An 11,355-nucleotide genomic window follows, 5' to 3' on the forward strand; every position below is an offset into this window, starting at 1 on the left:
CCATACCAGTGCCATTTGTCTCATTCCCAACATTGGCAATTTTCATTTTTTCCTCTAAATCCATCTAGGTAGAGGCTCATAGAATTTTTTTTTTTGTAGAAAATAAAATCCAAATTTTGGGTCTATCAATTTTAAAATTGTTGTTCTATTTGTCATTTGTCTTTATTTCCTTCCTTCTACTCGACTTGGGTATGTATTGTTTTAAGTTTGAAGTTATCAACATGAGATATTCCACATTTTAAAATACTTAACTTCCTTATCATTCAGTTTAAAATGTTTTCCAATTTCTTCTTTGATATAATGATTATTTAAAACTATTTTGTTTATTTTCCAAATATTTATAATTTACTGGTTATCTTATTAAAATTTGCTTCTAATTAAATTCTATTATGGTCACAAAATATATTCTGTATCATAAAACAGTATCTTCGGATTTGTTGAAAATTGTTTTTTATTGATTTCTTAAAAAAATACATGACAGCAGAATGCATTACAATTCTTATTACACATATGCAGCACAATTTTTCATATCTCTGGTTGTACATAAAGTATGTTGACACCAATTCGTGTCTTCATACATGTACTTGGATGATGATGTCTATCACATTCCACCATCCTTTCTAGCCCCCTGCCCCCTCCCTTACCCTCCCACCCCTCTGCCCTATCATCTATTCCTCCCATGCTCCCCCTCCCTACACCACTATGAGTCAGCCTCCTTATATCAGAGAAAAGATTCAGCATTTGTTTTTTGGGGATTGGCTAAATTCACTTAGCATTATCTTCTCCAATGCCATCCATTTACCTGCAAATACCATGATTTTATTCTCTTTTATTGCTGAGTAAAATTCCATTGTGTATATGTGCCACATTTTTTATCCATTCATCTACTGAAGGGCATGTAGCTTGGCTCCACAGTTCAGCTATTGTGAATTGTGCTGCTATAAACATTGATGTGGCTGTGTCCCTGTAGTATGCTGTTTTTAAATCTTTTGGGTATAAACAGAGGAGAGGGATAGATGGGTCAAATGGTGATTCCATTCCCAACTTTCCAAGGAATCCCCATACTGCTTTCCATATAGGCTGCACCAATTTGCAGTCCCATCAGCAATGTATGAGTATACATCCCCCCCCATCCTCTCCAACACTTATTGTTTGTCTTCATAATAGCTGCCATTCTGACAGGAGTGAGATGAAATCTTAGAGTAGTTTTGATTTGCAGTTCTCTAATTGCTAGAGATGATGAACATTTTTTCATATATTTGTGGTGCTGTGAAAACTGGAAATCCATATGCAACAAAATGGAATTAAACCCCTATCTCTTATCATGTACAAAACTCAAAGTGGATCAAGGTCCTAGGAATTAGACCAGAGACTGCATCAAATAGAAGAAAAAGTAGGCCCTAATCTTGATCATGTGGGATTAAGCCCCAACTTCCTTAATAAGACTCCTATAGCACAAGAATTAAAACCAAGAATCAATACATGGGATGGATTCAAACTAAAAAGCTTCTTCTTAGCAAAAGAAACAATTTGTGAGATGAACAAAGAGCCTACATCCTGGGAGCAAATCTTTACTCCTCACACATCAGATAAAGTACTAATCTCTAGGGTATATAAAGAACTCAAAAAGCTAAGCACCAAAAAACAAATAATCCAATCAACAAATGGGCCAAGGACCTGAACAGACACTCTCAGAAGAGGCTATACAACCATTCAACAAATATATGAGAATTGTTTTATGGTTCAAAAAATGGTCTAACCTGGCAGATATGCCATTCACACTTGAAATAATATGTATGCTGTTGTGATATTTGTTCGTATTTTATTAATGTTAGAGAAGTCAAAGTTGATTGTAGTGTTTTTTCCAACTATCTATTTGCTTTTTTTTTTCTAGTTGTTGTCTAAATTGCCAAGATGAGTATGAAAGTCTCTGCACATATTTCTGGAGTTGTATATTTTTTATATAATTCTGTCAATTTTTCCTCATGTGTTTTAAAGAAGTATTTTTGGGAACATGTATATTTCTGAGTGCTTTGTCTTTCTGCTAACCCTTTTGTCCTCCTGAAGTATGTTTCTTATTCTGTAATAATGCATATTATTTTGAAATGTAGTTTTCTGATAGTATTGTGACCATTGTGGCCTGCCTAGGCTTACTGTTAGCATGGCATATTTTTTCCCATAAATTGACTTTCACTTCAGTATTTATACTATAAGTGCATATCTTGCCAACAGCACATCTCTACGACTCAACCAATCAGCCTTTTAATTGGAGAGGTGACTTTAAGGTTTGTTATAGCTATAAAAACATCAAAAGTTTGAGGCCTACCCAGTTACTTTTTCTGTTTCTTGTTCTCTGGAATCTCCTTTTCTGCCTGATGACCATAGAACAAAAAGAAAGTGAGAAAAAAACCTTTAAGGCTCTGAGCAAAAAACACCATCAATCTATAAGGATACATCTAGCAAAAATGTCCTTCAGGAGAGAGGAGAAAATAAACAAAAGTTCGAATGAAAGGTAAAGATTTTCATCACCAGTACGTCTATACTCTATTGAATGGTAAATTGTTCTTTAGTTTGAAAGCAAACAATGCCAGTGGAAATCTCAGACTCCTAGAAAAGATAAGAGCATCAGAAACTGCAAATGTTTTGCTCAATGCAAAGGATTATCTTTGTGCACTTTGTCGCTGAATTGCGCTCTCTCTCTCTCTCTCTCTCTCTCTCTCTCTCTCTCTCTCTTTTTCTCTGACCTTTTGCACTTACTTAATAAATACAAATATAGCTTTTTCTTGGACACTCCATACCCATAACAGATATATTAAATATAATATCTATAGCATAACAATGGGTGCAGTTTGGAGGTCTGAACAGTTGCAAGCTTTTTACATTTGTGTGAACTAAGACATTGTTAACTGGAGGTAGCATAAGAAGTTAAGATGAATACTGTAGTCCTAAGGGAATATGGAATTATGAAAATAGTGAAAAAAAATAAAGCTAGCAAGAAAATTAAAATGGAGTTCTAAAAACAATTGAAATCATTCAAGAGGTCACTTTTGCAGGTCAGTTTCAGTCAATAAAAAATCATATGATAGTCTTTTCTACCAATTATTTGTATAAATCATTCCAATTTCTTCTGGACTCCTTTATTTCTAAAGAGAAAAAAAAATCTCGATCTCATGCCTTTGTTCCCTATGCATTTGTTACTTGCTGGATTGTAACAATCATTCCAAAACAGAGTAGCTTAAAATTTACCAGGGTTTATTATCCTGCCTCTTTTCTGTGGGTAATGTTCAAGGCCAAAATTGGAAGGCTGACTGATATGGAAAGCTCTCCCTCATTCACAACTCATTGCTGAATTTCTTGGTCACAGCCTTCAGTTCCTGGCCATGGGAAACTCCCCTTAGGTTACTGTCCAATAGAAGATGACTTAGCCAGGAATGAATGATACAAGAGAGAGGAGAGAAAGCAGGAAACCCCAGTGTCTTTTCCTCTGTAGCCACACACTATAGATTCTGCTTTGTCTCTTTAGTAGAAGTGAATTTACCTAGCCACATTCATGGGGAAGTGAACTAGTTTCCCTTTTTGAGTATCAAACAACCTGTGTTCAGATGAAAACCACCATAGTCATTCTTCTGACCACAAAGTATTCATATTCCTTCCACATGCTCAACAAACTGCTTTCTATCCAAGGCCTCCAAAGTCTCATTTCATCACCTAACCAGTGTAAACTCTTCATGTGAATCAGGTCCAGGTAGAGATGAGGCTCCTTGAATTAACTGATGTAAGTGCAGCTCTCTACACACATTTCACAGAAATCCATCCTGTGAACTAAAGAGAAGACCTGTGTGCACCTGACAAACCTAATATAATGGTGGGGAATAGAGGCTGGTCCCAGGAAATCCTGGCTCTTTTTTGATATGAGAAGTCTCCAGGGACTCAGAAATAGACAAAACCTATAAAATTTCTTTGGGCCACAATAATTCCTAAGGAAGTGACACCTGTGGAATTATTTTTTTGTCCTAATACACCTTTCCTTGTCCCAGAGCTTTTCTGACATGGGACTTCCTAGATATGAGGTATCCCCCAAAAGCTCATGCAAGACTTTAGGGGGTGATGTGATTAGGTTATGATAATTATAACTTAATTAGTGGACTAATCTGGGTGATAATTGTAGTCAAGTAGGGTATAGGTGGAGGAGGTAGGTCACTGGGGCATGTGCCTTGAGGGTGTATATTTTGCCCCTAGTGAGTGGAGAGCTCCCCCCGCCCCCAGCTTCCCAATTGTCATGTCCTCGGCTGATTTTCACCTCCACATTCTTCTGCCCTGGTGTCTGTCTTACCACAGGCCCAAAACATGGAGTCAGTTATCTATGGAATAGGACCTATGAACCTGGAGCCCCTCCCTTATTTTATTCTTATTAGGTCTTTTGGTCACAGTGACTCAAAGCAGACTAAATCAATTTCCAATTTTGAATCAATAAGTTTTGGGGATGCCCCCCCCTCAATGAATTGGGAATACACTTTTTCTGCTTAGAGAAGGAAGCTGAAGGTCAGATCTCCCACCCTTACAAGGCTCTAAAGAAGTTGGGTACAGAGATGCCCACTCAGGCCTATCCAACTGCAAGATCACTATGTCTGCATAGGGACATTTCCTGCCTGTGTCACTCCCATGCCTCTTCTTTTAAAATTAGGCTAATTTTCAGGAATTTTGGAGATGGGACTTATGAAACAATTAAGTTTCTCCTATATTCCTTCAAAGCTAGCTTTGAATAAAACCCATTTTCCTTCCAATTTGATTTCAAAATTTTCTGGAGCAGAGAGCATTATGATCTGGTTTCTTTCTTCCCAGGCAGTATTACAGCTGCCCAATAGCAACATGACAGTGAATATTTCTGCAACAATGAGAATTATAGCCTAACCTCTTCCTCCCAAGGCAGGACATGTGCTGCCTGGTAACAATCTGGTCATTCTTGTATGTGTTAATGGAGAGAGAGAGAAGGAGATGAAGAAGGAGGATCTCTTTATTATGCTGTGGGACAACAGTATTATTGGTTTTGGGATGCACCTTTTTTCTTCCCTCTCCTCTCCTCTCCTCTCCTCTCCTCTCCTCTCCTCTCCTCTCCTCTCCTCTCCTCTCCTCTCCTCTGTTGTGTCCATATTAGCCTCAATTATCTTCCACAGACCCCCCATCTCCAAACAAGCTTGCCTTGAACTTGCAATTCTCCTCCCTCTGTCTCCTGAGTAGCTGGCATTACAAGGTTGTGCAACTAAGCCTGTTTTGTCTTTTATGTCTCTTAAGTAAACTTCTGAATATGAGGAATTCATTTATAATAACTGTCTCAATATTAAGTTAGTCTGTGTTATTTGCTTCTGCTGAGTTGTCTTTTCTTGTTTTCATTACATACTTGGTAATTTTTTTTATTTGATGCCACACATTATTCACTCATAGTGAATAATGTGTGGCATCAAATAAAAAATTATTCTTCTGAATACTTTGTCTGAAGTCTGGCAAACAGTTAGGCTTTCTAGCATGGACAGTGGGAACAGACATTGTTTTCTGGCCCTGTATATTGATAGGTACCATTATTTCGTCTTATCCCTGTCCTTGGATGGTGTCCTTATGTGTGTGTACTAATGAACTGAGGACAGGACAGGTGCCCTGTAGACCACCAGTGCTGTTAATTTCAGCAATGTGCCTTCATCTTGCATATTCTGCTGTTTGGCCTCTCCAAATACAGATCTCTGTTCCCTCAACTTCCTGAAGCTTCTGGGCTGTGTAGGGCTCCTCCTCCCTGCACTGTGTTGGGAACTGAATCCAGGAAGGAAGATGGACAATTGGCAGCCTCGCCTCTTTCATTCTCTTTCCCTCAGAGACTGTAATCTCTGTAATATTTGTCTAAATGCCTTTCTATCTTTTCATCTTTTTATGAATGTCTAGTGTTTCTTACTCTAGTATCAAAGTAAACATCAACAAAACTGAACTTATAAAATGATTGCTGTAATTTTCCTTTTTTAAAAAAAATACATTTTTTAGTTGTAATTGGACACAATATATTTACTTTATCTAGTTGTTTTTATGTGGTGCTGAGGATGGAAGCTAGGGCCTTGCACATTCGAGGTAAGTTGTCTACCACTGAGCCATATCCCCAGCCTCTAATTTTACTTTTTAATAACTAAATTTGAAAAATGGCTAGGTCACTGTTAGTTTCCTACATCTTCAGGCATTTTGAATATTATCAGATTTTTCTTTATACATTAAACTGATTAAATATGTAATTTTCTGTTTCATAGTCACATATGGATGTCTTATGAGCCACGTCCTACTATCTGTTCTTTCTTCTGGTTTCTGCTTCATCTTCTTGTTTCCTTTTGTACTGAATTGTGTATATTGTTTGACACATTGGTTAAATGTGGATTCCTATAGAAATTGTTGTTCCCTCCTTGAAAATTTGAGTCAATTTTCAACCCAGGGTCTTTATAAAACAAAATCATAGCTTAAAGTTATTTAACCCAATTGGTAAAACCAATTAGGGCAACAAACCTGTAGGGGTCCAAGGTGGTGGTTACAAATTTTGCAAAATAGTAATGTTTCTTCCTTTGTTAAATTTTTTTTTTCTGGTTTGAGGTAAATTTTCTAAGAACTCTTGAGTGAGGGAAAACAGATTTTCATTTCTTGCTTAGAGGACATAAATCTTTTGTTTCCTAGATTTAATGGAAATCCAGAGTGACTCATATTCAGACTATCTCTGAGGATCATTACCTGTGTACTTGTTGTGACTGAATGGTGTTACCAAAGCCCATGTGCCAGAGGGTTGATCTCTGGGTGGTGCTACAGGGAGATGATGAAATCCTTGAGAAGTGGGGTCTAGTGGGAGGACTTTAAGATATTGTGGGCTGTGTCCTTGAAGCACATTGCCAGACATACTCCACCTTCTTTTTCTCCCGGTGAGGAGGTGAGTGGTTTTGGTCTGTCCAGTGCTCCCAACATGATGTGTTGCCCCACTACAGGTGTGAAGTGGCAGGACTAATCATGGACTTCACCCTATAAAACTTGAGCCATAATAAACCTTTCCTTTTAATAGTGAATTATCTCAGGTATTTGGTTACACTGACAGTAAACCAACAGACACAGCAGTATGACTTGTGAGTCTAAGAAAAAGCTGAGATTCCAGATTTGGCAAATGCCTTCAGGATAGGAGTACTCTTCTCCATGAACTCCTGCCTCCATGTATATATTCAGTAAAAGAATCTTACTTATATATCTCTTCATTGATGCTTTTTTCATTTGTGTCTTTTTTTGGGGGAAGGGGTTGACTTTGATGGAAGAGGAAGCCTTGGAACCATGTTACTGAAAACTAAATCTATATGTACTGATTCCTTCATGCTGTTAACCTCACACCAGGGCAGCTGCTGGAATGCTACTGTCTATAGCAATGCTACTTAAAAGTATACTATGTGCAGTAGCAGTGGGTTGTGAAATGTTTGCTGTTATTCCACAATAAGACACATACAGAAAGTGAAAGTAAGGGGCTGGGGATGTGGCTCAAGCGGTAGCGAGCTCGCCTGGCATGCAAGGGGCGCTGGGTTCGAACCTCAGCACCACATAAAAATTTAAAAAATAAAAATGAAGATGTTGTGTCCACTGAAAACTGAAAACTAAAAAATAAATGTCAAAAAAAAGAAAAAGAAAAAAGAAAAAAAAAAGAAAGTGGGAGTAAGGATACCTCTACCACACCTTGTTCAAGACTCACACTGCCGACAGTGAGGCCGACAGCATCAGCCTGGAGCTGTGCAAGCCGGATGGCACACTCTTGTCCTTCACAGCCAACTTCAAGAATGATGTGAATATCTTCCGCACCCTGATCCTGGGGGAGCTGGAAAAGGGGCAGAGTCAATTCCAGGCCCTCTGTTTTGTCACCCTACTGCACCACAATGAGATAATCCCCAGTGAGGCCATGGCCAAGCTGCGGCAGAAAAACCCAGGGGCAGTGAGGCAGGCTGAGGAGATGCGGGGCCTGGAACAGCTGCACGTGGACATCGCTGTGAACTTCAGCCAGCGTGGCCTCCTGAGTGCCCTCTTCACAACGCATGCGCTGAGGCCGAGGCCGCAGATGCCTTTTACACCCACCAGGAGGATGTCCGGTTCTGGCTGGAACAAGGTGTGGTCAGCTCTGACTTCCATGCTCTACCCAGGGCATATGAGCAGATGAAACTGCCTCGCTGCAAGCTGGTGGGTGACCGTGGGAAGCCCTGCACCTGCCGCCATGGCCTGAGCCTGGCCTGGTACCCCTGCACGCTCAAGTACTGCCACAGCCGGTGAGTGGATCACGCCCTACAAGTGTGGCATCTGAAGCTTCCAGAAGAACTATAGCTTTGATGTCTATGTGCCCCAGAGGCAACTGTGTCTTTGGGATGAGGACCCCTAGCACAGCTGCTCTGGGCCCTGCCACCAGAGGAGGTGACAACCCTACCTAAGGCCTTAAGTTCCCTTCCCCCACTCTGGCCCTGAAGCCTAGGCCTGCCTGTGAAAAGGAGTGGGACAGCAGGGTCATTCATGAAGGCAGCCCCCTCCCACCCTGTGCCTTCCTTGGGGGCAGGGAGAGACAAAGCTAGTTCTCCAGACTTGCCCATTTCCCCTCCTCATCTCCCCTGAAGTGTTCACTTTCAAGCAACCAAAATGTGACAGCCTAGAATTCAGCTCTTCAAAGGTTTAGATCCTAAAAGGAGTCTCTGCCTATTAACCCATCTCCCCACTCATGACTAGAAGGAGCTGGCCTTGCCATGCCTTCCTATTCCCTACCAATGAAAGGATTGCACCCCCAAAGGTGCTCTTGGGGACCCATGTCACAGCCCCTGTGTCAGATCCCATGCATTCTTCTTTCTGAAGAGGCCAGGCTGGGTGTGGGGCTGAGCAGATGCCTACCACCCCTGACACTGACCACATGTGCCTTTCCCCAGACCTGGACTTTGCCCCTGGAGTGGGCACCTCCTCTTCCTCCCTCTAAACAGAAATATTTTTGTAAGGTTCTGGGGCAAGGATGGAGTATGAAGTACAAGGAAAACTTGAATTCCAGATTTTTAATACAAAGTATTTGTCATTTGTACCATAAATAAAAGTTTTAAATTTTTACTTGACACACTAAAAAAAAAAAAAAAAGAAAGAAAGACTCACACTGCCTAGGAAAAGATGCATATTTATATAAAGCCCAATGTCTCAACAGCACATCTCCACTGAATGCCTCTAAAGTTTTCTCAGTCTTCTCTGTTAGTTTTCCCTTCTCCATTGATGCAACTCTTATCTTGCAGATTACAGAGTCACAAATTTTTGGTGTTCTCACTTCCTCTTTCTCATATCCCAGATTAAGCTCATTAAGAAGTGCCAGAAAATCCATCGTCAAAATGTATTCAATATCCAAATACTTTCAGTATTTCCTCTGCTCAGACTCCAGGGGAAATGACTGACACCTCCAGCCTAGGACTGACTAGTTCCCCACAGTTTCCCTGCTGCCTTGCTTGTCCTCCTGTCTCAATTCAGTTCTCAGCTCAGCAAAGTGATGCTTTGAAAAGATGCACCAGGTCTGTCTTTGCTTAAAACTGCTTCACTCAATGCAAGATTCCTTTAGTCAACCTCCAGATCTTCAGTGACTTGCTGTGCCTCTGACCTCCTCTCAGTGACAGATCAAGAAGTCTCAGATCCTTGCTGTCCCCAGAACACACACAGAGGAGGCTGCCCTGGTGTATTTTCATGAGATCTTCCTCCAAATATTTTCATGACAAATTCTTTCATGTCCTTTGAATCTTTCCACAAAGCTCATCTTGCTAATAAGTCCCATGCTGAGCACCCTAATAAAACAGCTATCTTCTCTATCCAACACACTCACTCTGATACCTTCCCTGAATCATTCACCACCTAACATGAACACTGTCCTCATTTACTGTGTTTAGAGTTCCTCTTTCCTATAGAACACAGGCTCTATAAGGGTGGATGTTTGGGCTTGTTTTCAGTTCCCTTATGTATCCTGGATACAAAATGTGTGTCATCTACTCAGTACTCAACAAATGAGAGCTGAATTAATGTTCAGTGTCAGCCCCTCCCTCTTCTAGAGACACCGTCTTTATTAATGGAGCCTCAGACCAAATGCTGCTGTGGCATCTGCAGCACAAGGCTTCGCACACTGAGGTCAGAGACACTGGGCTTTTCTCACACATGCTGCTCTCCTTCCTCCACACCAGCCCTCCTGCACTCCATAGCACTCACGTGTTTTGATCTTCAGGAAAGATGATCCTTGACTAATGGGTCATAATTTCCAGCTAAAAGAAACCTTTATAAGACTCTGTTTTCCACAAGGACAGGTCCGGCGGACGGCTGAGGGCTAGGCCCGTCCCCTCCCCCAGTGTCTGCAGGTAGGAGGGGGACTGTGAACACCAGCAGAGCGGGCCCAAAGCCTGCTGAGGGGCGGAACCGGCCCCTCCCCCAGTGCCTGCAAGCGAGGGGAACCTGCAAGCCACGGGCGGGCGGGTCAGGACCAGCAACCAGCCAAGTGACAGCAGCTACACGCGCCGGCGGGGAACGCAGACCGGACCCACAAGGACAGGTCCGGCGGACGGCTGAGGGCTAGGCCCGTCCCCTCCCCCAGTGTCTGCAGGTAGGCAGGGGACTGTGAACACCAGCAGAGTGGGCCCAAAGCCTGCTGAGGGGCGGAACCGGCCCCTCCCCCAGTGCCTGCAAGCTAGGCCAACCTGCAACCCATGTGCAAAATCATAAGAGATCCACACCTAGACACATTATAATGAAGATGTCCAACATACAGAATAAGGAGAGAATTTTAAAAGCTACAAGGGAAAGGAAGCAGATTACATTTAGGGGTAAACCAATCAGAATAACAGCTGATCTCTCAACACAGACTCTAAAAGCTAGAAGATCCTGGAATAACATATTTCAAACGCTTAAAGAAAATGGATTCCAACCAAGAATCGTGTATCCGGCGAAATTAAGCTTCAGGTTAGAAGATGAAATTAAAACCTTCCACGATAAACAAAAGTTAAAAGAATTCGCAGCTAGAAAACCATCTCTTCAAAAAATCCTTGGCAAAACATTACAGGAAGAGGAAATGGAAAATAACATTGAAAACCAACAATGGGAGGTAGGACAGTAAAGGGGGGAAAGTAGTCAAAGAGGATAACAAATCAGGTTTAGTAACATCAATAAACAAACATGGATAGAAGAACAAACCATATCTCAATAATAACCCTAAATGTTAATGGCTTAAACTCACCAATTAAGAGACACAGGCTAGTAGAATGGATCAAAAAACAAGACCCAACAATATGCTGTCTACAGGAGACGCATTTGATAGGAAAA

General features: G+C 41.2%; 1 pseudogene; it reads left to right on the forward strand.

Moving 5' to 3' along the window:
• Positions 1-8,419, forward strand: part of LOC144256463 (out at first protein homolog pseudogene) — an 88,004-nt pseudogene extending 79,585 nt beyond the window's left edge.
• The last annotated feature ends 2,936 nt before the right edge of the window (positions 8,420-11,355 follow it).

This window comes from Urocitellus parryii, chromosome 8 (assembly GCF_045843805.1).
Source record: "Urocitellus parryii isolate mUroPar1 chromosome 8, mUroPar1.hap1, whole genome shotgun sequence".
NCBI classification, from domain to species: domain Eukaryota; kingdom Metazoa; phylum Chordata; class Mammalia; order Rodentia; family Sciuridae; genus Urocitellus; species Urocitellus parryii.